This window comes from Vicugna pacos, chromosome 3 (assembly GCF_048564905.1).
Source record: "Vicugna pacos chromosome 3, VicPac4, whole genome shotgun sequence".
Lineage (NCBI taxonomy): Eukaryota > Metazoa > Chordata > Mammalia > Artiodactyla > Camelidae > Vicugna > Vicugna pacos.
This window is the reverse complement of record NC_132989.1, coordinates 68,453,374-68,480,523: the sequence shown is the minus strand read 5'-3', so window position 1 is coordinate 68,480,523 and position 27,150 is coordinate 68,453,374. Positions and strand designations below refer to the sequence as shown.

Sequence of the window (27,150 nt, the reverse complement as noted above, 5' to 3'; positions counted from 1 at the left end):
GATAAAATGATGAACATACAAAGCTCCTCCCTTCAAGGAGGCCCGTAGAGAACACTGACCACAAACAGGAAGTGACAACACAGCCCTTGACCACGAGGGCTCAAAGAAGAGCCCATGATCCAAGACTGGAAAGAGGTTTCTACAAGAGGTGTTACTGATTTTTATAGGACCAGGTGAGTAAGGTAGCACGAGCTACAGGAAGAACATTCTAGGCCCCCAACTCACTTTTTTTTAAACTTTTAATTTTTATACAATTTTGAAAGATTACTTTCCATTTACAGTTATTACAAAATACTGGCTATATTCCTTGTGTGTATCCCACTCATTCTTACTTGACCTCATAAAGAGGAGATCTAGCAACTCAAATGAATTGCTAATGGTGAGATTTCAGAACTTACAACAAAGCCAAAAGGAACAGGCAATGTGTGGGGAAGTTTGGGCTCAGAGGTTCACCCTGTAGTCCCCAGATTGGACATGCCTCCTTCTGGGGATCCCAGACCAGCCACCAGGGCACTTTTCTGAGTAGTCCTGTCTGAAAACTGGAGCCTCCTCTCCAGAGGTAGAGCACAGAGTAGCTCACCCTGACTCTTCTCCTCAATAAGAAAGTACACATATAGAACACATCTATCACGTGCCCTTCCAGAGGTGACAGCTGGGAAAACGATGGCAAAACTTTTCAACCACAAAGATGTAGTCTCATAAAATCAAGCACCAAGAAGTATTACTACCAATTGTCTGTGGTCTGGGGTTCTGTCCAGAACAACTTTTCCTGCTTCTTCTAATCTCCCTAGAAGAGGTAGTGTTTGAGTACCCCATTAGTTCCCTGAAACAGGGGTGCAAAGACAGCTAATCCTCCAAGGCTGCAAACAGAGCTCCAGAAATTTACTCCAAGAGACTAGTCCAAAATCCCCAAGGATAGTCAGGCATTACCACCACGGCACACCTTTGATCTTCGTCTCAGTTGGACAAAATAGAAAATTGGAATTATTTTGAGGAAAAAGAAAACATCACTTTCAGCCATGCTAACTGCCCCCCTCCCCTTAAAAACATCTGGGATAGCAAAATGGGTAGGAAAAGTGCAAAGTAATTTTGGAAGATGCTATTCCTAGAAATAGTACAGAACTGCTTCCTTATGCGGCCTGCGTGGTGGCCAGGGGTCTGCAGGCTGTCCTGGATCCAGGCCCAGGAAGTGACTCAGATGCGGCAAAGAAGCCACATTGTTGAAGAGTATCTTGGGGCTGGATGGGGGAATGGCATGGATTCGATGATGATATAAATTCTGGTCTTGTGCACATATTGTTTTGCAAAATCCAGGCATGAGATCATTTGGCCTGAATGTTTTCCCTGAGGGTTTCTCACAGACAAACAGTTATGTGAGTTGAGTTAGACCAGGGGAAAGGCATTTTGGAAGTTATCTGATGGTGCATGTGGACATTTAAACATTTCCCAATCACAGCAAAAACCAAAGGCTTTCCAGAGGGCCCGTAAAAAAGGAGCCCACAGATCTCTAATCATATCATCTTTCTCTACTACTTAAGAGATAAGTACTGAAACGCTCTCTCCAAACCATGGGCCAGAAGCTGCTGCTGTTGTTCCAGGCAGCATTTCTTTGATTAGATGGGTGGATATTTTTGTTCTGTTCTGTTTTTTGCTTTAGACTATTCAGGAGAATAAAAGCCTCTAAGGTGGCTCATAGTTTTAAAGTGGAATTTTTGATGACGGGGGGAGGTTATGAATCGTCCTAGTTTTAGATCCACTGCACAGCCTCTTTCTAGAAGAGAATGGTTTGATCACATCACACCACTGCAGTGTTTCTGACCACCTGCATCAGAAGTATCCCGGGGGGCAGAGGGAGTTACATTGAAGATTCCTGGACTCCACCCTAGAGAGCTTCATTAATTAGGTCTAAGGTTGAGCTCAGGAATCTATGGTTGTTTCCAAGGCCCACGGCCCTTGTGATCCACAGAACTTCTGGTGGTCAAACAAGGTGGTCATTTTCCCTCTCTCCCACATCCTTTGCTTGATTCTGCTCAGAATTTTTTTTAATATAACAGTTTTCTAAATCTAAAATGTTAGCACTCATCAGAAAATAGGAGATATTTTGGCTTATTAACGGTGTGAAATACTGAAGGGCAAGAAAGGACCTAAATTCTAGCTGGTTATTAGTTCCTTGAGTGGAAAGACAGAGGAGAGTAGGTGTCCTACAGACGTGCAGGACACGGGGAAGGAGACCACGTCCAACCAGGAAGAGGCCTGTGAAGAAGGCCAGGTAGGCAGGTTTCATTTTTTCCTTCATCTGCAAAATGTTCAGAGTCAACTTCAAGCAATGAAGACACTTGCTTATGAAGATAGATTCAGACAGACTCAGAAATTGAGTATTCTTAATTAGAGAGGAAGAGACAAGCAAATTTTACACAATTCTGAAAGTATGGATAGGGAAAGAATGTGTACCCCGAAATTTAGAATGCTACAAATGGGGACTATTCATTGAAGTTTGAAAAAAATATTTTAGGTTTATATAAAAGCAATACTAAAAATCACAACTGGCAGTAAACTTAAGGTACTTCTCATCCCAAGTAAATTGTAAATTTATATCTTCTAGGTTGGAACTGTAAATAAATTTAGGAAATATTAAGAAATTTATGGATTACAGACCTATGTCAGATTTTCTCAAATATCATTAGTGATATTTGAGATGCACATTCCAATTTTGAGGTTAATTTTCTTGGAGAACAAATGAGATATTCCTTCAGTTCTCCCTGGGGTCACGGGTCAAAGTACGTTATTTCTAGAGTTTTTAATGTCCTTAATTCCCTGGGGTATACATCTGTTATTTGACAGTAGCCACATAGCAGGACCTGAACTGCGACTCTGTTTCTCCTGCTTACTAACTATGAAATGTCGGGAAAGTTATTTTACCTTTCTGGGCCATGGTTTTCTCAACTATTATATATATATATATATTTATATATTTTATATATATATTTAATGTAGTGCTTAGAATTATCATGAAAATGAAATATGATCACCTTTGTGAACATGATTGTCTTGAGGTAGATGGGCGCTCAATGAATGCTTCTGAATTGTGACACTTCCAGGTTGAGTTCTGAGTAAACCACACCTTCTATGTGTCTGGCCACACATAGTAATTTCAGACCACATAGTAAATATCAGAATGTCCACACTAAAAATATATGGGAGGAAAAAATGGATGAATACATTTATCCATTAGCAAATTAAAAATACAACTTAGTTGATTTATCTCTGAGTTTTAAAAATCGCTTATGGCAAATGCTCTGACTATGGTAGAAAAGCAACTTATTAAATAAGAAATGCTGAGTATGTGCATCTGAGGGTCCGTATCTGATAAGACAAGGCTGGGGAGCAGCTGTGTCAAAGGTTCCCATCTCTATCTCCTGTTCCTGGTGAGTGGATTGGGTGGAATTTGACTTCCTCCACAGGACAGGTAAAACCTTGAAGGTCTAGGTCCTGAGGAAAAGGACGTGACTCAGACACTTAGGCCGACTGCCCAGCAGTGCTCATAAAATTATGGGAGGCACAATTAATTCTTTCCCATTCTGAATACACATTACCTCTCTGTTCCTAAATGCAACTTTGTACTTTATATTCTATTCCTCACATGATTCCAATGAAGAGTTAACTCCTTTATATTTTTACTAAAACTTTCCTGTACTGTAGAAAATGCCATTGGGTAAACAGCTTTTTTTTTTTTTTAGGCAATTAATTAGGTCCCCAAAAAAGATTTCAAGTGGCATGTTCAAATTCATGTGTCATCTAAGGAAGCAACCACAAGCAGATGTTTGAATGCATACACAGGCAAAGCATTCTCCTGCAGTCACTAAAAGACCGCGGTGAATTCAGCTTGTTAGACCATTGTAGGTCTGAAAGGAGCTGGTGTGTGCTCTTTTTTCATTGCATGTACACTGCTGGCTTAGGACCTGTGTGGTAGTCTGAACTTACTGTTACCGTTTTCTTACATGTTTTATCTTAATAGCATTTTGTTGCAATTTTCCCCACTGTCTATTTTTCCTATGTAACACTGGGAAAAGGACATTTTTTAAAGGACACCATTCTCTGATTATTGCTAACTAAATAATCTCTTATGAAAGCTTTCTTCTAGAACTTTCACTGGTGACAAGTATTTCTATAACACTTAACACTTTCTACTGTTCAGTTTTTCCTTTGATTTCCACATCAAACCCGTGAGAGAAGCAGGCAAGAATTATTACCCCTCTTTTAGGGATTAGAAAACTGAAGTCAGAAAGTTTAGAGAGGACATAAAAAGACTTGCTGGTTTTTCATTCTCGATAACTACAAAGATCTTCTTTCAATAATAAGACCTTTTCAGCTTCCTGTGGTTTTCTTGAGTTCTAAGTTATTACTCAAAAGAAACTCTAAAACAGTAAAGTCCATAGTATACATTCCCATATAGTTAAACCCTGCTGCAACAAATACTATTTCAAAGAAGGTAATTAGAATAACGAGTATATTGAAATTTTTTTTAAAACGAAGCAGAAGAAAAAAAAAAGAAAAAAATTTTTTAAAAAGACCAAAAATAGGAAAAACATAAACCAAAGAGAGAGAAAGAATAATAAGAATAATTTACATTAATCACTTATTATGTACCAGGTTCTGTATTAAGCACATTATGCATTTTATCACATTTAATCCTCACAACAAATCTAAGTAGAGAGGAACTATTACTTTTCCCATATTACAGATGAGGAAAATAGGCTTGGAGAGATCTAGTGACTTTTCCAGAGTTACAGAGGCAATATTGTTGAATGTAGTAAAGGGCGCAGCTCAGTCTGACTCCAGGTCCAGGGCTCTTAAGCATTGCTTCATAAAAAGCTAATTCTCTGTCCCTGCTGATGACACAAAATAAAGGTGTTTGTAGATCGGTCTGCAATTAACCATGGTACATTATGCCTACATCATGTCTTTGAGAAAAAAAATCCAGTACTACATTGCAGCTGCAAATACAAAATACTGCAGCCATTGAAAAATAGTTGGTCAATTTCTTATAAAGGTAAACATACACTTAGCCTATGATGCAGCTGTCCCACTCCTGGGTATTTTCCCAAGAGGCATGAAAACACATGTCTGCACCAAGACTTGAGTAGCAATATTCACTGCAGTATTATTCATAATAGCCCCATATTGGAAACAACCTAAAAGTCTATTAACTGGTGAAAGGATAAACTGTGGTACATCCATACAGTGGAATACTAGTCAGCAATGGAAAGGGAAGCCTACCAATAGAGGCAGCAGTGTTAGATAAATCTCAAAAGCTAAGTAAAAGAAGCCAGACACAGAAAACTACATTCCATGTGATTCTATTTACACAGCATTCTAGAAATAAAACCATACTGACAGAAAACAAATCAGTGGTTGCCAGGAGCTAAGAATGGCTGAGGGAACTGACTAAAGGGAACTTTTGAAGTAATGGAAATATTTGGTGTCTTGATTCTTACAGTGGTTGCGTGAGTTTATATAGTCATCAAAATTCATCCAATGTTCTACTTAAAAAGGGTGAGTTTTATTGTGTGCAAATTATACCCCAGTTAGTCTGACATAAAAACAAATCCAGCATTAAAAACAGGCACCAGCTTCTACTCCCGCTGCTTTCCAAAAGTATTTGTCATGGGTTGTTGTCACAGCAAGGTTATTATAGCACTTCTGCTCAGTCACAAAGCAGCAGTAACTTTTCAGTTCCCCTCGTCCCTTCAGAAGAATACTACAGCTCTCTTCATTTCTTCTCTTCTCAAATATTCTATCCACTCCCCTCAGGAAAGAGCCATGCGGTAGTTCAAGTCTGAAGGCCACCTGCTGCAGAACTCACTCTTGCTCGAGGGACATCAACCTTTTGTCCTGTTTAGGCCTTCAACTGATTGGATGAGGCCCACTTACATTATGGAGGGAACTCTGTTTTACTCAAAGTCCATGGATTTAAATGTCAGTCTCATCCAAAAACACTCACACAGAAACATCCAGAATCATGTTGGGCTACATATCTGTGCACCATGACCCAGCCATGTTGGCACATAAAATTAACCATCACAATCTGCATTCAGCTCTCTTTCTTCTCCAAATTTTAAAGACAAGGAATGGAATTTCAGGCAATGAACTCCTCAAAACAGCCTATGGAAACGCTTATTAAAACTGCAGTTCCCTCCCCTGCAGATTCTGATTCAAGAGGTCTGGGTTGGGGTCCAGAACTCTGTCGTTTAAATAAGCTCCCCAGGGGCTGAGGATCAGGCCAATTTGGGCAACAGCACCAGAAAACAAATCTACTTACAGCTGAGGAACGAGGCTATCTGGTGGGATGTACATGGGTCTTTGCTCAATGTGAATCTATCATTTGAAGTTCCCTTATGGCACACAACAGAGTCTACTTAGGAACCCTTTTATTAAGCAATTATTACTGTCCTGAACTCTTCTGGGTCTTCTCTTGAAGGAATTCATTAAGGTTTGTGCAACTTCAGAGGCTGATGTACGAGAATCTCCCAGCTTATAAAGGCCCATCTTGGCCTTTTGCAACCATGGGTTTAGGGCAGAGTCATAGCTGTTTTCTGGACAGCAGCTTCCACCCACACACCAAAGAGATCCAGTGTATGCCTTCTCACAAGGCTGAGCCTTTGGTCCCACAGCCTCACAAGTAGGAAAAAACTTAACTGAAACCGAAGGGAGAAATACACTTAATACCTTTAAAACAGATACTGATCTTCCTTTCTTTTCTTCTTCTTTTTTTTTTTTTAAAGAAAGTTTTAGCCTGGAGTAGAAAGGACATGAGATAAGTATCTTGAAATAGCTGAAGAGTGCTCATGTGGAAGAGAGGTTAGGTTTTACCCTCTATGCTCCCAAGGGACAGAAACAGCTCAGGTGGATGAAAGTTTAGAGGAGGGGTGTGATAAGCTTGACAAAAGGAAGGACCAGTAGAAAGAATGAGGAGTTACAGCCAGAGAGATCATTGTACGCCTGCTGGCACTGCTACTCCCTAGCTGTGAGATCTTGGGCAGTTAACCTCTTGAGTTTTCTGCATTGCAGAATGGGAATGATAACACTTCCAGGGCTGTGGTGAGGGTTAAATGTAAAGATTTTGGCAGAGGGCTAGGCCCATAATTGAAGTTCAGTAAGGGGTAGATAATAAAAATCAGAACAGTTGGAGCTGTGAAGGGTGAAGGGGTTGCCTAAAGGAAGAGTACATTTTCATCCCCAGAGGAGTTCAAGCAGAGTCTCCACCTCCTTTACAGACTGGCGGGGATGATGGCGGGGATGATGGCGGGGTGGTGTGGGGTGGGGCGGGGCTTGAAGCACTGTATCACTGTATGAGTGGTTGGATTGGACAGCCTTTGATTTCTTTTTCACCCTGAGTAATTTTATGGCTCTTAGAAGAGGTAGAGAACACAGTTTTGTGCTTTCAAAAAGATTGTTCTTTTATTTTTAGTGAAAACATTTACTCTCTCTAGGCAGCCTTTGAGTTTAAAGTTCTGAGGACTTATGATTTGAATTTCTACTGGGAATTTAGGATATTACATAATGGTCACTCCTATTCCACTCTTAATACAAAAGCTTGGAATATGAATCACAAAAGAAAGTCATGGCAGAGTGCGTTCCAAAATAGTAGGGAAAATAACTGAACCAAAGTCTTGACTGACATGCACCCTGCACGATGAACACTGTGTGACATCCAGAACAATCAAGGAAGCAGATTTATCAGAGAGTCATGGGATGCAGGAACTTCAATTTTCCCTAAATATGTTATCAGGATGCCCAGATGTTTGCAAGAATTAGAATGAAGTTAAAGGGAAAAGATTACGGTCTTCCTGTAAGCCCACTGGAAATTCATGTCAGGGATTTTCAATTAAACATGGTACATTAAATACATGCATTTGTATCTCTTCTGTCTAAAAGAGTGCTAGTAAAGACATGTTAAATATATATATATATATATATATATATATATATATATATATTCCAAATAAAAGAAAACAGCCACCAAAAGGTATGAAAGTTTTGGAAGAGTAGACCTAGGAGAAGTGACTGATACAGCAGAGTTGAGAAAGCTGAAATGTAAGAGTGTGCTGGAAGAGGGTGGTGCGGTGAGAAGCGAGCCAATTCACACTACGAAACCCTGGGAAGTCTCAGACACTGGAGTGTTAGGTGTTATGGAAGGTGTCAGTTAAATATGGAAATGAAAACAGGGGACTAGTTGAAAGTTGCATAAAGATAATTTGTAGTCCTGTATCTTTCCCCTCCCCTACCCAGCAGGCAACAACCTCCTACCTCCATCCTATAGTTAATTTGGAAACTAGGTATTTATTCTCTGGAAAATTTGAATGCAAGAAGTTCCCCATTCTGGGACCGCAGCACATCTTAGAGGAGGATGGGAGGGAGATGCCCTATTGGAAACAGGGAGGCTGAGTAAAAATCTGTGTGCTAAGTGGAGAGTCTCTCAGCCCATTTCCTTCCTGGTTTTCGAAAAATTGGCAGCCAAGAATGCAACACACAGACTAGAGTCTTCTTCTTGAAGAGAAACTTAAAGATTCCAAAGAAAAGTTCTACAGATCCCAACCTTTTAGGACCCCCAATTAAAAGGCCCGCTTGCCACTGGGTCTCCCCAGAGGACGTACCATTTAACAAGCCCCACCTGTACACCTTTCAATAGCTCTAGAATATTCCACTCTTAAATCTGATCAGACAAGGAAAGATCACCAGATGTCTGAGGAAAACCTACAAATTGAAAAACAGAACAAAACATACAAGAAAGCAAAGGGGGAAAAAACAAGAACCTGGAGGAAGTTGAGATAATACAGAGAGCAGAATTAAAAGCAAACAAACAAACAAAAACCCCAAGACAACTCTAACTTCCTCCAAGAAATGGAGATATTGTGTCTATGAAACAGGAACTGGATGTTATGAAAGAACAGTCAGAGAATAAAAAAGACCCTTGAAAATATAAGCCATGACAGCTGAAGTTAAAAATTCAACAGAAAGATCAGAAAATAAAATCTCTTTTAGAGAGGTTATGAAGAAAAGACAAGAGGCAATAGGAGAGAAAAGATAAAAAAAAAAAAGAATCCGTCCAGAAAGTTCTATATCTGACTAGTAGATGCTCAAAGAAGAGAGAACAGAAAAAATTAAGTGAAGAAATTGTTAAATAGAAAATTTTAACAAAATTCTCACTGTATAATGACATTATTCTCCAGAATGAACACACCCATTGTATGCCGAACCTAATGAATAAAAAAGATTTGCCAAGTCATGTTATTTTAAATTACAGTGGAAATTACACTGAGAATAAAGATCCTAAAAGTTTCCACAAAGAGAAAAAAGTAGGGGAAAAAGTGAAAATACAAGGAATGGGAAACAGAATGGCATCAAGTTTATCAACAGCAACATCTGAATCTAGGAGACAATAGAGCAGTTGTTTCCTTACAATTACGTCAAAATGACAAGTCAGAGGAATGGGGGATTCCATACTCAAACTATCAAGTATGACGGTAGAAAAATGACATTTTTAGACACTCTAGGTTTCAAAAGCTTTATATTCTAATTGCTCTTTGGAACTACTGAGTGTGCTCCAACAAAATGAGGGAGTAAGACAAGAAAGAGGAAGCTATGGGATTCTGAAAGCAAGATCTGTGCACAGCTGGAAACGCGCTGCTCAGACCTCCTTCAGGATATGACTTGTTGCCCAACTGAAAGGACTGTGGTTGCCTCCAGCTGGTAGCTCCTTTGGGATATACTTCAGCTTTCAAGCCTAAGTTACAGTCTTCTTGGGGTGGCCCTTGGTCAACAACTGAGCAAGGGGGTGATGAAAGGACCTAGCCATTTCTACTACCGTGAGGCCTCTCAAGAAGACACTGTGTGCACTGCCCCTGCCCATTGGGCTGATCGAGTCATTGTCTGGTCTGCAACACGGCCTGACAGGTCTCCTGTCCAGTCCTGCTCCTTCCTTTCCTTGCGCAGAGATTACTCCTCGGTAAATCTCTTCCTTGTTCTCTTGATTGTGTCTTAGTGTCTCCTTCTCAAATAATCCAACTGGCCCAAGACCTAACATCGGACAGAAGTAAAAGAGTAGCTCCCGAACGATGCTTGTTCAGCAGGTCTGGTGAGTCACCAGCCCACATTAGGGTAGCCTTCAGGCTCCCTGAAGGTAACCTCCAGATAGAAGAGGAAGAAGAGGAAGAAGAGGAAGAAGAAGAAGGAGAAGAAGAAGAAAAACCTGATTAGATAACCTCAGTTTACTATGTGGAAAATTGTTTTAGGAGAAATTTTATTTACAATTCTGTGGGAGAAGTCTACAAAAATTCAGGGACAATATACATAAGGCTAAGAAAAAGAAAAGAAATAACTAGAGACAAGACAAAAGGCGTAAAAGAGAAGAAATAAAATTACCTTACACTACTTAGCTTGGCTGAGAACATAAAAATATAAAAACTAAATGCCAATTGTATGTTTTAGAGTTTTGATATTGTATTGGGGGAGGAGAAAGGAGGGATGGTATTAAAGAAAGTCAAATCCCCATTCTACCACTGGTTAGAATGTCAACAGAAAATGTAGCTGTGTCTAAAACGGATGTATCTGTAACAGCAATATAATTATAGCAAATAGGAGAAACCACCAAAGCATTCAATAAAATTGTTGCCTCTGGGGAATGAGACTGGAGTAGCAGATGGAAGAATGCTGTTTCCCTTCACAAGTCTTGTGATACAATTTGACTTTAACTTTGTGCCTGTAAAGAAAAAAAATGAATTTACAAAAAGAAAGAAAACTCATAGGCAGGAAGGAGGAACCTCATCAGTGGGCAACGGTCCCCAGCGGGAATCTGCGGAAATGGTCAAAGGAAGAATGCGGGGAGGAAACTGCCCTGGTTCTAGGCGCAATCCCCGGTGTAGTGTTAGGGCAAGGCCCCTTCCACCAAGAGTCTGTGACCCTGTATGTAAGCCTTGAGTCCTGATCAGTGAGTCCTTCCTCCATTAACTCCACCCCCTGGTTTATCAAAGTTGGAATCTCCTGGCCTCTTCAGGGGTGTGATTGATCCTGGCTGCAATTTACTTACTGGAAGAGAAGAGATAAAGAATTACTATTGACCAGCTGGCTAGGGAAAATGGGAATGTGATGATAAAAGAAGAGGAAATACACACAACTCAGTGGGCTGCTTTTGTCAGAAAATATTTTTAACCAGCTTCCCAGTGGTTGGTGTCTGTGACAAGGGGTAGGATGGCAAGCTTGGCCAGGGATTTAAAGGTGGGTGGCAGGAGGAAACTTCCAGCAGGCTGGGGTAAGGAGGAAACCTTGGGTTTGCTCCCCTTTCTGATACAGACTATCCTGGGGAGATTAGGAGGGTGCTTCTCAAGATAAATCACGGCAAAGGGAGCCAGGGGGAGGTTACACAAACACAGCAGACAGACAGGGAGAAATGCATGAAAGGCATCTTGAATGATGGCCCTCAGAAAAAATAGATTACACAGGGAGGAGGGGTGCTCAGTGCTGGTGCTGAACAACTGTGGGTGCTCTGATTTGGAATTTAGCCTATTTGGAAGGGTGATCTGGGGGAAACCAAAGGAGGTATCAGCATAGAAGTTAGGTTTTAAGCTGAGTTTGTAGAGGAAGGTGTACAATTAACTGCAGCTTTTCACTTTTTCACTTTCTCCTTTTGAAAAATGTAAATTTCTTTTACCTTCATTTAGTTTTATGAATTTAGTTACAAATTCTCAGGAAATGGCAACAATAAAATAAGAGAAGTTCCATGTCCCCCTCATGTGGTTTCTCTCAATGGTAACATCTTAGGTAACTATAGAGTATGTAGCAGAACCATGAAAATTGCATTGATCCAATGCATATCTAGAGTTCTGTTCCATTTTATCACATGTGTGCATTCATGAAACCACCACAAAGATCAGGACACTGAATAGTCCATCACTCTTCTTCCTACCCTGGTTTAGTCTCACTCACTACCCCTCCTCCCTCCACCATCCCTAACCCCTTACAACCACCGTATGCCTCCCCTTCATAATTTTGTTGTTTTGAGAATATAATATAAATAGATTCATACAATATGTGACCTTTCATGATTGGTTTTTCTCATTCAACATAATGCTTTTGAGGCCCATCCAAGACTGCATGTGTCAGTAATTAAACACAGTAGTATGTTTAACCAGTAACCTATTGAAGGACATTTTGATTACTCCCAATTTTTAACTGTTGCCAATAAAACAGGACATTGTGTCCAGGTTTCATGTAGACAGCAGTTTTCATTTCTCTGGGGTAAATTCCCAGGACTGCAATTGCTGGGTTGTATAATAAGACTATGTTTCGTTTTGTAGGAGATGGTCATACCATTTTCCAGAGAGGCTGTACCATTTTACATTCCCACCAGCGATGGATGAAAGATCCAGTATCTTCACATGCTCACCAGCAGTTGATAAAAGTTTCTTTCTTTTTTTGAAAGATCAGAAACTTCATTCTGCATTCCATTTTTTCCCTCTTTAAATAAAAAAAAATTCAGTATTCTTTTAATTAATTAATTAAATTGAAGTATAGTCAGTTTACAATGTTGTGTTAATTTGGTGTGTATCATAGTAATTCAGATATATATATATATATACATATACATATATATATATATATATATTCCTTTTCAAGTTCTTTTTCATTATAGACTATTGCAAGATATTCAGCTTAGTTCCCTGTGCTATACAGCAGGACCTTGCTGTTTATCTATTTTATATGTAGTAGTTAGTAACTGCAAATCTTGAACTTCCAGTTTATCCCTTCACCTCTCCCTTTCCCTCCTGGTAACCATAGGTTTGTTTTTTAAGTCTGTAATGGTTTCTGTTTTGTAAATAGTTCATTCGTGTCATTTTTTTAAATCTAAAAAGAAATCAGTATTCTATATAGGTGGTTATGTGTACACACACACACACACACAAGTTCAAGTCACAATAATAAGGCAAACATCTGTCAACTACGAATTCAAAAGCTAGAGCATTACTGAACCCAATTTCACTCCTCTGCCTCCCCCACCAAGGGAGTAACCACGGTCCTGACAGTATAAACCAGTTCTCTGGGGAAAAGCTCGGATTTACAGTGCTTGTCCATTTCTGTAATGTAAATACTCCCACATGACTGACTTCAGGCTACCAAGCTGAGGTAGCCGAGCATGGAGCTGGGAAGAGATGTGCAAAATCAGCTCTTACAAGACTGCGTAAGCCTGTCCCACGACCACTTACTCCTGAATGCAGTATTTATTATTCTAGGAAGAATTATGTTTGATAGGGGTAGGCTGAATAATGGACCCACAAGATATCTTAATTCCTGGAAACTGTGATGTTCACCTTATAAGGCAAAGACATTCTAGGTGGGTAAATCAAGGATCCTGAGATGGGGAGATCGGCTTGGATTATCCACGTGGGCTCTGAATACAATCACAAGCATCCTTATAAAATAAAAGCAACGAAAGTTTTGACTGTAGAAAAGGGGAAAGCAATGTGACCTTGGAGGCTGACATTGGAGTGACGTGGCCAAGGAATGCTGGCAGCCACAAGAAGCTGGGAGAAGCAAGGAAAAAAACTCATGAACTCTTCCCTAGGGCAACCAGAGGAAGCACAGCCCTGCCCACACCTTGATTTTAGATCAATGAAACTGATTTCAGACTTCTAGCCTCCAGAACTATGAGAGAATGATAATCTGTTATTTTAAGCCATCAAGTTTATGGTAATTTGTTACAAGAGTCACAGGAAATGAATACACATACAGAGTGTTTTAACACATATGGACTACTAAAATATCTATCTACTTCACTTAGCTAGATTTTATCTTTATAAAATTGCTATGTTGTTATATATGTGGACACTGGAAGTTTTTTCCCTCAACATTGATTTTATAACATCTATTTTATTGCATAGCTGTAATTCATTTATTTTTCACTGCCGGGTAACATTCCACTGTGTACTTAACCACGCTCAGGAGGATTCTGGTAGGTATCCTTTATCAGATGAAAGATGACTGGTTTCTTTCCCAGAATTGAGTTCATACCCAGGATGTCACATTGCCTACGCTCTTTCACTTCAAATATAGGGTGCGGTAAAAATGCTGGAAGATAACAAGTTGGAATGAATGTTTTAAGATTATGGGATTCCAGATACTCCACCAAGAGTAAACATGAGTGAGGCACTTCACCAGCAAGGAGGAAGAGCTGGGGAAGGTAAATTGAGGTGTGGTATGGGCGGGTCCCTCCTCTGCCACCTGCAGATGTGCTCAGCCACGGAAGAGAGGATGCCTGTTCTGTTCCCGGCCCCGCCCCGCCCCACCCCCGCCCCACTTGCTCCTGTGATTAGTAAGGAGTTAGGATTGCTCTGGTCAAGTAACGGGCCGAAGTGGCTAGAAGGCCAGCCCGAGATGCAGTGATTCACCAGTGGGACAATGATCCATTAGATGAAAATCAAGAATAAGATGACCTCAAAAAGATTTCTGACTGCTAGTTGGACTCAGAACCCCTGCTTCCCTGAATATCCAGGAAGATCAATGGCGTGAAAGCACCTAAATGAACCAAGGCTGACTCAGCCTGGGAAGAAATGGGTGAGTGTTCACGAGACATTTCTTCATTCTCCCTTTAAAGGTTTGCCCTAGACTCAGTCTTGCGTGACTGGCAGGGGAATCAGCTCACAAACCTGAGAGTTATCATCCCAGTTCCCACTACCTGGCTGCCCATTTCTTCACCCCTCACCGTAGATTTGAGCTCTTTCTTCAGTTGCCATTTAAATTACCTCCTTTCATGAAAATCATAGAATTTATTGATGATTTCAGGGGGGCATATTTTGCACCATAGCCCAACCACCTGAAAAATCTATTTCAGATTCAAATTAATGCCCTCATAGGTCTTCATTTAGGAATTGCTGGGTCAAAGGGCAGGTGCATTTCTTATTTTGATGTACTTCCTTTGCCTTGGAGCATCACCATTCTTTAGCTCATGAATCCCTCAGCACTTCAGTTGGAGGAACAGCTTCTTACCTCTCCAGAGGAAGAGCCATGGATGGGGCCAGGTAGGGGGACACTTGGCTGGGCAATTCAGCTTGGCAGGACCCAGATGCGCCAGCAGCAAGCACCTTAGCTCCTGGGCAAAGGCTTCCTTGTGGTCATCCTCACGGCACCATCTCTGGGGCTGGGGAGCTGGCTGAGCTCATCCCATAGCAGCATCCTTGCTATATAATTAGGGGCAACTTTCAAATGCTTAGCATCTAGTCCTCCAGGCTAAGGATGACTTAAATTTTTTCCTTCACTCTTTTCCACTGCTTGTCCTTTAACCACTAATTTCTCATGTGCTGTATGCAAGAGACTAGGTAAAAATCTGGAGGATGACTTCTGGGGAAGAAAGGTAAGTTAAGATAGCCTTCACTGTCCACATTACCCCTGGTCCTCATCATTTAGGGATAATCAAGAAGAGTCTGATGATACAACCTCCTACTTCTAAATTATTCAGCAGACTTCTCCAGAACCCGGTGAGGAATTCCACCCTGCCAGGAATCATTAAGATTATATTTTAATGATTCACCATCCAAAGTTCTCTTTCCATTGCACCATATCCTATTTTTTTAGAGTGGAAATTGAAGACACGTTTGCCATCAGTGGTTCGGTAGGACATTCAACAGGTCACTCCTGGTTCTTGTCACGAATGGGCAGATGTTAACTCTGAAGGTCTTTGCCAAAAGCTGTCAACAGTCTTTATTTCCATAATCAGACTGAGACAATAAACTCACTTGCAAGGGAATGTCTAATGCCTGTAGGAGCAACTCTAAGATTGGCTATGTCGCCAAAACCTCCCAACATTTCTAGATCTATTCAAAATCAATAGCTCTCTTTGCATAGCACAAAGGCAAACACCAGACCATCCAAAATCAATAGAGAAGAGTGATAGACAAGGAAATAGAACTGGGTAGCACAAAGGATTAAAAAAATAACAAAGCCAAAGGTTATGGAGTGATTGCTTTCTAATTTGTCTTTATAAAAAGGGAAAAGAATCAAATGAAAAACTGGCAAGTCACAGAGTGAAAATGTCAGAAACGTTTTATAGTCGAAGACTTTGCCGCACACTGTCTTGCACAATGTTAGAGGAAGTGAGGTTGAAATTGAGAATATTTTTGCAAGTCTGAGCCAGCCAGGAAGCCAGGGGAAAATACTCTTAAATTTGGGAAAATTACAGGCCTGCTATTTGACATTAGTTGGAGGAAAACATCAAACCTCAGAACCTCTTCTGTGAACTTCAGCAGGAGAAGTGCTTGGATCCCTGCGTTTGCTCCAGGGAGGGTGGACCCTTCTAGGACTTGGAAGCACTATTGGTGGAGGCCTTTAGCGAAGCCCCTGCTGGAGGAGGATGCATGAAGGGGGCTCACGTGTCTGCTAAACTGTCTTCTAAATGTGCATGGGAACAAGCCTACAGAGATCCTGACTCAGGACTGGGCCTGGGAGGACTATATGAGCTGCTTGGAGCCCTGAAGCCTGGGCCCAGCACCACAGTTAAATTAAGAATAAACAAGCTCACTATTTTGAAAAAGAAAAGTGGTGAAGGAAGGCACAAGCTTTATGTGATAATAAAACATGTTATCAAAATGTAATAAGCAAAACTGTATGATACTGACACATGAATAGTCCTAAAGGTCAATGAAACAGCCTTGAAGGTCCACCAATGGACCCAAATCCAAACAGAAATTTAGTATAGATGGACTTAGTTGGCATTTTAAATCAGCACAGAAAAATGATTCTCTTTAAAAATACTATTGGGACAACTGAGTAGTCATCCAAGAGAAGACAAAGTAAATTTGAGATAATTGAAAGGCTTAAAAGGATCATACAGTTTAAGAACTATAGGCGACTTTCAGTTTTTACAATCTGGGAGGATAGAAGGCCTAAGTGTGATGCAAAAACCATGAAAGAAAAGACTGACCAGCCTGACCACATGAGAGGAGGACATTTCTGCACGGCAGCTCCTCCAGTGTGCGGCGAAGCCTAAGCCACTTTGCTAACTCTGCGTAAGCAAAGTAAAAAAGTAAACAAACAGGACAAACTAGGGAAAAAATGCAGCTTAAATTACAGTCAAAAGAGCAAGATCCTTTAATATATAAAAGCTCCTACAAATCGTGAAGAAAAAGATGGACAACTCATGATCACTCTTATTTAGTGAGAAAGGCAAGTTAAAGCTATAATAAAACACAATTTTCAATTATTAGTTTGGCAAAGATAATAAATGTAATAAAGGCTCTGGAAAAACAGGCACTCTGACAACTATTGGTGATGGTAGTATAAATTTGTTCAAGTTTCTGGAAGGCAGTTTGGAAAACATTATTTGAATTGTAAATGCATAAACCCTCAGATCCAAAAATTTCACTCTTAGGAACTTAATGTACAGTTACTATTGCACATGTGAAATAAAGTATGTGCAAGGATGTTTCTCGTAGCGTTAGCTTTAATAGGCAAAAACTTAAAATCTTAATGCCTATCAATGGGAGGCAGGTTAAAAGAATTTTTATTGTACTCAGTCAATGGAAAACAATGTAGACATTAAAAGAATAAGGCAGCTCCCTATATACTAATATGGAATAGTTTCTAAGATGTTTAAATGGAAAAAAATCAAAGTGCAAAATAGCATGTATGTGTGTAGATACACTATATGCACATAGACACTTATACTTCCATAGTTTACTTTCAGAAGGGCACATAAGGGACTGACTGGTAAAAGTGGGACGGGGTGGGATGGAGGCTTACTGTTAACTGTACACCCTTTTGTAACTTTGACATTGGTACCATGAACATGAATTACATAAAATATATAAAATAATTTTGAAATCAAAGTGACTGTTTTGAATGATATAAGATTTGAATGTCATGATCATGCATAGGAAGAGTAAATGTCAAGATAGTTAACTCTTCAAAATTAATTTATGCACGAGAATATACAATTAAAATATCAAGTTCTTCTTTTCTGTTCAGAACATGATTATATGATTTTGTTAGTTGAACTAGAAGAAAAATAAGTGAAATAAATTTCCTTTTTTTTAAAGGAAGAGACAGTCAGTTACAGTAGTTAAAAGAACAGTCTTTGGAACCCCACAGGCCTGGGTTTGAAACCTGGCTGTGCCACTTACTAGCTTGTGATCCTGAGTAAGGGCTGATTTCTCTGAATCTCAGTCCTCAGCTGTAAAAGGGGAATAATCACAATACCTACTTCATGTGCGTACTGGGAGGGACCCACGTGGAGATCTTAGCCCTGTGTCTGGATCACAGTGAGTACTCAGAAAACATGGGTTTTCTTCTTCCTCCTCCACCTCTTCATTATCACTAAGCACAATAAGGAATCACTGGCGTTATCAGCTATTGAAACACGTTGTGAAGTTGCCACAATTAAATTAGTGTGACTTTGGCACAAGATGAACACACAGAACAACAGAGTTGGGCAACTTAGCAAGAGATCCCAGATTTTTATGAGTTTAATGAATACCATAGGAGGGTGCATGAATTGGTGGGACAGGGAAGTGCTTGTCAAGATATAACACTGGCATCCTTGGTAACCGTGTGGCTAACCATGTGGCTATAAATCAATTCAGGTTCTCACCTCATACCATATACAAAATACATTTCAGATTAATTAAAGCATTACATGTTTCTATAAAACTTCTATTTTGAAAAAAATTATAGATTTATAGGAAGTTGCAAAAATGGTAGGGTCCTGAAGGCCCATCCCCCAGCTTTTCCCAATGATGACATCTTCCATAGCTGTTGTATGAAACAAAGAACTTGACAATGAAAAGTTACTGTTAAACCAGACTACAGACTATACTTAGTTCCTACCATTTTAAAGCTGCATTTGTGTGTGTGTGTGTGTGTGTGTGTGTGTGTCTACAATTTTATCCCATGAATAGATCTGTGTAAGCACCACCACAAACAAGGCACAGAATCGTTCCATCACCACAAAACTCCTTCATGCTGCCTCTTTATGTTCTTGCTCATCCTCAACCATTCCACTCCCCCAGGCTCCCCAACACCCTCTACTCCCCACCAATCACCATCCCTCTCCCCTGACAACCACTAATCTGTTCTCCATCTTACGATTTTGCCATTTTGAAAATGTTATATGTAATTGGGATCACACAGGTAACCTCCTGCAATTGTCCTTTTCCACTAAGAATGATGCCCTTGAGGTCCATCTGGTTGCATGCATCAATAGTTTATTCCTTTTTATTCCAAGTAGTATTTATTCTGCTGTATGAATGGACCTCAGTTTATTCACCTATACACCAACTGAGTGAGATCTGGGCTGGATGAATAAAGCTGCTGTGGACATTCACATGTAGGTTTTTGTGTAAAGGTAAATTTTATTTCTCTAGGACAAATTCCTAGAATGCATTGCTGTGTTGTATGGTAATGTTCAGTTATATAAGAAACTACTACACTGTTTTCCAGAGAGGCTGTACCATTTCACATTCCCACTGGCAAAGTATGAGAGATCCAGTTTCTCCATATCCTCTCCAGCACTTGCTGTTAGTGTATTTTTGATGTTAGTGGTTCTATAAGTCTACATGAGTTAAATGTTTTTAAAATATGAAATCTTTGAGGAAAAAAACTAGAAGAAAATACGGTTGAAATTTTCTAACTTCTGGTAGGGGAATGACTTTCTAAAGTCCACAGGTTTGACCAGGTAAAAGCTTAAAATTTCTAATGCCCTGAAGCATCACTAACAATAGTGACAACAACAGATACAAAAAGCAAATTAGGGGAAACTGATCATGAAAAGTCAGTCCCACGTCACTCAGACTCCCAAGCCAGGCTCCCTGAAACCCACCCTGTTCCAGGGCCCTACGTCCTGTCTGTCTTAGAGAGATTTCATATGGTAGAAACATTAAAACAATTCTTGATACACACTGAAAAAGGCTTGCCAGAAATGTTGTATCAGTGTTTAGCCCACCAGGAATGTATGACAGTGACTGTGACAATGGTTATTTGAAGATATTTATTAAAAAATCAAACTTGGCTCTTGGTAAGTAAATGAACAAAGGACAAAAGAAAAAAAAAAAGCCCAACCAGAATAACAATTTGAAAACATGGGGAAAAGATTGCAACTTCATTAAAACTAAAAATTCAAAATTACCCAGAAAGGATATTCTTATCAAAATGCTCAAGACATAAATGGGGTGTAACACTCAGTCTTTAATAGGAGGGGAGTGAGGCAAACGTTGTTACACATTGTATTTTTTTTTATTGGCTTTCGCTCCTTCCCAGTGTTATTCCCCTGGTTCCTCACTCCTACTCCTTGAGCTCACACCCAAGTAAATCAGATGATGCAAGCTTTTATCTCAGACTCAGCTTCTAAGAGGCCAAGGCTAAGAGAGCTGGTAGGAGCAGTTCTAAAAAAGCAGGCTCTCTGGATGGGATTTAGGAGTATGGCGGGGATGCAGCATGCAGTAGCATCATGGTCACTAAGACTCTCACCTGTACAGGTGCAGGTAAGAGGTGAAACACCGGGTTACGTGGCAGCTATGACACTTGAATGGAATGGGGTAATGGAGATTACAAAGATTGGGGAGCTGGCCTGATTTTAACTTTTTGGAAGCCTTGAAAAACAAATGATTCAGGTTAGCCAATGGTCAACTGAAAGTATGATATGAAAACCAGAAGGCCTCGAGCAGTTGCAGGGTAGAAATGTGCTCCAAATTGGCCCCAGTGTAGTTATAAGAGTGGCAGAGCTGCAGAGGAAATGAATTCACAGCTTCAACAAATTTCTTCTGTCAAAGTCAAGGTAAAAAACAAAAACAAAAACAAAAACAAAAAAACAGTAAGACTCTGAGATTGGGTTTGGGGATATTTGGGTGGATGGGCCTGAGAAGCACCAATCTTCATGCAACTCTGGACCCCAACCCCTGCAGAGGAAAGCAGACATGCGATGTCTGTGTGCCTCAAGATTACCCTGCCTCCTTTATGGTCTTCAGCATATAACAAAGGCTAGGTCCCAGCATAGTCTGAGAAACACAGCCCCTTCTTCAGGAGTGAAAATCTTACACACCAGAGACATTGCAGGACCTGGCTATTACGGACCAGTAGGAACCAAGGATCACAAGTGGGAACCAAGGTGGCTTAAAGGAATCAGATGGTGGGGTAGGGGGTGGAGGGGGAGGGGGAGGTAGAATCGGTGGCAAGAGAGAAATAGAAGGCTGGAGAGGAGAGTTCACTGACATGGGCGCCCTGTCCCATGACTGAACACTAGGGAAAGGATATCGAGGGCTGATCCTAATACACTGCTGGAATGGCTGCTTTAAGTTTGTGCCAAACAATGGCCATAGGGAGTGAGGTGGAAAAGCTCAAATTGCCGCAGCATTGTGTTGATAAAGGGCTCAGAAAGCTCAGATACATGGGAATGTTAGAAGAGACTTACTGTGCAAGACCACAGGAGCCAACAATGTACTGTATTCTGCTGGAAGGCAGAGAGAATGTTCCCTTCACTAAGGTAATAAGGGGTACAGCTGAGGGAGGCACTGACATCCTAGAGGAGTTGGATGGTGGTTGTCCTTGTAGGGACCAGGGTTGATAGTAGGAGATGCTGTCATAGAAATGGGCTCCCTAGAAACAATGGAAATGACAGAGACTGGAGGGTGGCAGTTAACCATCAGAGCAAAGGAGGCAAAATGGCCATAGTGGGCTGGGCAGCAAGACCAGGGCAGCAGTCAGGGTGCACTGTCCTACAGGGAGGGGTCTATGGACAGCTAAGAGATCACGGTGTCCTCGGAACAAGATACATAGACAGCCTGCTAGGATGTTACTTGATTTGTCAAGAATCATGAAGGGCCTGAGATTTTACCCTAATTGCCTACGAACAAGGTAGTCTGCCATCACTTCATGGATGCCGGCAGAAGACTCCTGAGTCAGAGACAAAGAGTTTGCCTGTTCACAGCACAGTGAGCCGCATGAGCTTCACATCTGCATTGGTGCCCCTGGCCCCCAAGTCGCACAGGAGCAATGCTGAGGGACACAGGTGAACAGTGCACATACTGTGGTTTGTGTCAAAACTGGGAAACCCTGGGGTTAGAGAACTTGAATATTTTATAACGGGCAGTAAGCAAGTCTGCCTGGTCTTTGCTCTGTCGGAAAACATCTGCTCTCTGCCCTCTGCCCACAGGGAGCCAATCCCTCTACCTTCCAAGGCTATACGCTACATAAACATACTTGAAAATATAATTAGGAACAAACAGCAGTTAGTGCCTCTGCTCATAAGACATGAAGAAATGAGAGAGACCCATGGAGAACGAGCTCCCAACAGCTGCCTAAAAAACCAAAACAAGCAAGGAAAAAACCAACTTTGTGGTAAATACTGCTAGTAGCACTCTAACAAAGTGAGCTTTCTCTAGATCATTCATGGATTTTACTTTGTGGGATGTAACCGTCACTATGTTGGAGTTGCCATTATAGGAGTTGATCTTCTCTATGGAGTGGGCCTACCCCTAGCTGAGACCAGGAGGGTGTGGTATGTGCAACCACCCCCCTGAATCCAGCACCCTTTGCCCCATGTCACTCCGTAGTTCCTCTCCCTAAAGAGGTGATATATATCCTTGCTCCTTGAATCTGAGCTTGGCTATGTGACTGACTGCTAATAGAATGTTAGTAACACCTCACAAACAGAAGATAGAAGAGCTGGCATGATTCTCCTCCCTCCCCTGGTTCCTCCACCACATCCACACCCTGAGAACACGCCCGGGCTAGCCTGCTGAACTGAGTCACCTCGGTCACCCAGCCAAAAGCCAGCCAGCTCCTAGATGTGTGAGGCATTTCCAGCAGAGCTGCCTGGCTGACCACTGCAGACACCCAAGCAAAATGTTCACCATTATATGTCATGGAGGTTTTGTGGTTATGTATTACACAGGATTTTTGTGGTAAGAGATAAGTGATACTGCAAAGCTGACGTATAAGGATGAAAATGACTTTTAACAGCAAGAAGACATGATTACCTAAAGGAGTCTTCTGCTCTTCTTTACAACCGCACAGTTGGAACCTGGTTAGAGGAGTACTTCCGGTGGGATTTGATAATAATAACAACAACACATACTAACCCTGTACGTCCAATCTGAGAGGACTAGGCCGGGACAGAGCTGAACCTCACCTACTACCTGGAATATGACTGTGCAGAGAGGAAGGGGTGGGTGGTGTGGATACCGGATGACAGGGAACCAGGAAGCAAGATGATATCAACTTTATTCAGGGCTACTCTAGGAAGAACTTGGCCTGAGGGTGGGCATTCTGTGGGCACATGCTTCTCCAGGCCTGGGTGAGACCCCCTCAGGGGGCTGGTCCTTTACCCATGGCTGTCCTACGTCTTGCATGATGAAAAATGCACACCCTTCCTTTAGATTTGCTGGCCACGTGGGGAGTATCTCATCTGGTTCTTCCTGACCCAGAAACTTGACTCCCTGGGGCAAGCCTGCTGGGTTTGCCTGGCTCCTCTCCAGTACTCCCTGCTGAGATTCTGCAGCACCAGGCAACTTCCAAAGACTAATTCAGCCTCAGGCATCCACCCCCTCTGAATCAGGGAAGAGATCCCCTGCTTGGAGACAGGAGTTTGCTGGCATCCTGAGTAACAATTACTCCACAGGGATGACTTTAGACGAGGAGTATTCAATACAGAGGAGGGCTTAGAAACCCAGCCAGGGACACTTTGAGCTCCTGCAGACCAGCTCAGCTCTGTGACAAGTGTCACATTATAACTGAAACACATTATGACCCCTCTAGACCCCAGTGGACAGAGGCTAGATTTCCTATAAACACTATTTATATGAATAGAACTAAATAAAACTGTTGGTCTGGTAGCCATGATTATGGGAACTCAGTCCCTGGTTTTTATCCACTCAGCCTGGGGACTTTGAAGAGGGTACCTTTTCCTCCTCAGACTCAAAGGCAGCCCTGCTGGGACTCTGACACCGGTACGAACCTGTCTGTTGTTCCCAGCTCTGGCTGGGTACATTCTCACAGACTCTAGCAGAGACGTGGCAGCTAAGCTTTTAAGTCCCTGTCGTGGTTCCTGTTAGATCTCATTCAAAACTCTCTGGCAAAGCTCAGGAGTTGCCTGCACCGTCCAGAGTTCAGCCGGGCCCTGTCCTGTGCAGAAAATGGAAATCTTAAGGTTCCAGGAGGCACCTTCTTCAGGCAATAAAGGCTCTTAACAAGCTTTGCCGTAAAAGACACTGAACCAGAAAAGTAAACTTTCACGGAGGGGAGACTGCATTGATGGACTTGTCCCGCCATTAGTACTAACTCGCTAACTTTAATGATTTGCACAGATGACCTGGACAGGAGAAATAAAAGCAAGCCTTCCAAAGAGGTGCAGAGCGTCGGGATTCGGAAAGTGGAGCCCACAAGTGGGAAATTCCAAGTAACTATTGAAGGGAATGGAAAAGAAAAGAAAAAAAGCACACTGAAACTCTTGAAGGAAACTAAAATATAAAAGGAAAAGTGAATGAAAGCAAAGCAAAGCAAAGCATAGTAAGGCCATCTCGTCTGGGGGAGAATGACCTTCAGGACGACCTAGAAGGCCAAACAGGCATTGGGAGCAGGTGATTTTCCAGTGTCAACACCTAGCAAACAGCTGCAAGAAGAAAAAGTGATGAGGAACCCGGAATGAACCAGAAGATGCTGACAGACCGGAAGTGCTACTGCTCCTGTAGAAGGTGCAGATGAGAATCTCACTTTGTTTCACTGCTTGATTATCTTGAAAAAAGCTTTCATGTTTCTAGCCTTTCTCCCATGTAGAGCATTCATCAAATGCCCCTTTCAAGAAGTCACCTCTGTCACATCTGAAAATGAACCACAAAAAGGAAAAAAGAGACACCTGTAGAGAAACAAGTACCTTTATGATTTTGAAATACGGAGCTGCATTCTCTCCAATGCTAGATTTTTCCATTTGATAATAATTAACAACTTCAGGAAGAATATTCATCTTTTTAGACCATAATAATAACAGTGGTTACTTTTTTTTTTTTCCATACGTTTTAGCAAGAAAAGCTAATTCTAAAATAAGAAGAAAAAGAAGAACACGGAGAGGAGTTTCTTGGCGGCACATGCTAAACGCTATTCTCTCTGCTTTACGTGTAGTAACTCTTTTAATCCTCACACCGATTATATGAGGAGCTCCTGTAATTACTGCCTCTTTACAGGTGTGGAAAGCCAAAGCACAGGGAGATGAAGTGATTGCTCAAGTTCACACAGCCAGTAAATAATGAAGCTGGGATTTGAACGCAGCCTGGTTCCAGAGTTCAAGTTTTGGACACTAAATTGTGCTGCTGTAACCAAGCAGGACCAGGACCCTGAGGGGCCTTCCAGGGTCAGACCCTCCCTCATATCCTCTGCTGTAGGTCCTCCTGAAGTCCCCAGATAACAGTATGTCATGTATATTTCCTGAGTTTTTTCAGATGCTAAAAACTGCCACCAACAGGAAGAAATGAACTATTTGATGATCAAGAGCACGTGGCTCCCAGAACTTTTGGCACCTAGGGGTGGGTAGTGTTGACCACCCTGTTACCTCAACATCAACCAGTCAGAGAACTGTGCACGAGCTGATCATGTACCCTGCGATCCCCCTTCCCTTACCTGGGCTTTAAATATGCTTTGCTGAAACCCTTTGGGGAGTTTGTGGTTTTCTTGGGCATGAGCCACCCCATCCTACTTGCTCGGCCCTGCAATAAACTTTTCTCTGCTCCAAACTCATGTTTCAGTTTGTTCGGCCTCACAGTGCATCGGGCACACAAAGTTGCCTTCGGTAACACTATTAGCAAGAAGACTCCGTAAATACACAGAAGAACTTGTGTCTAACAGTTGAGAATTGACTGTAAATGAACTTTTAGGTGAACTGCTCCACCACAAGCTAGGATGCAACATAGGGTTCATTTCACATTAATTTTAGAGAATCCCAAACATGTTTTCCTAAAGTCAAAAAAGTCAACCATTCAAAGTTTTGTTTTCCCTAAACTCATCTTCCTCCTGAGATGAGAGGGACCCTAGTGTATACTCTGCTTCCTTCTAGGAACGAGAGTCACTTCAGTGTGTCCCATTTAAATCAGTTACCTCCGTGGCAACTGTGAAGAGGTCATCATTACATAGGACTAAATAAGAATTAGGGAAGGAAAAAAAAGGTCCATAAAATCACAAGTCTTGGGCGATAATTTTAACCTTTTCAATCCTCCCCTCTCCACTTCGATTTTGAAATACTTATTTCAGTTACATTAAAGAGCATTTTTCCAGACCAGAGACCATCAATGAACTGCAAATGAGTCAAGTTTATTCCTAATCCCATTTTATCAAACTCCTCAAAGCCACTGGTCTCCAAGGAGATCCCATCGCATCCCAGGGCCCATCTGGAAACATGTGTCTCAAGTGAGCCAGCCTTAACACTGATTTAGTGTGACCATTTTCACCCTGTAACCTTAAACCCAGCAATGAAATAGAAAACAGCTTGTTTGTGTGATTACCATGATGTTAGAAAGAAACAAAATCTGATGACCACCCAACCAACGGAGTTGAGAAAAATGGAATCTATAGTTTTAAAAGTTTTAAGATGCTTACTGGAAATCTTATCCCATGCATTCAATAATCACTTGGTCACAAAATATAATTCAGAGTCACTGTTTCCCTAAGTTCTGAAACTACAAACCAAGTTCTCTAGATGGTCATTTTCACGTGTGTGAATGTTTTTGATCAGTTTTGTCAATCTCTTAAGAATCTGAAAACCAATTTTAGTTGAACATGATTATGTGTTAAGAAAGATTGCTTAACTGCTCTAGAAATTTTCCCTTTATGCCCTGGTCTCCAGCCTTCATTAAGAGATCCTTTGCAATCTTCTAGGGGAAAACAGATTTTTATCGGCGGTTATTTTTATTTTTTCAAATATACAAATGCTAATGAAGATTTGCTTGTTTAAAGAAAGTCATTAAGGAATTTTAAAGCGTCCTTATGGGCCTAGTGCCAGATGTTTTCTGTCTGACACTTGGAGAGAGAGAGGGTAATACCAACAAATAACACGCGAACAATTCTACAATGCGTATTTGCTGATCTCAACAGCATTTTATGAATATTGTTTATTATGTAAACTAGAGG

General features: G+C 41.2%; 1 long non-coding RNA gene across 1 annotated transcript; it reads left to right on the top strand.

Moving 5' to 3' along the window:
- The first annotated feature begins 5,436 nt into the window (after positions 1–5,436).
- On the top strand, positions 5,437–12,581 carry LOC140689686 (uncharacterized). Its single transcript, XR_012064722.1, has 2 exons — positions 5,437–5,553; positions 12,354–12,581. It is a non-coding gene; the product is annotated as an uncharacterized lncRNA (long non-coding RNA).
- Positions 12,582–27,150: the final 14,569 nt, after the last annotated feature.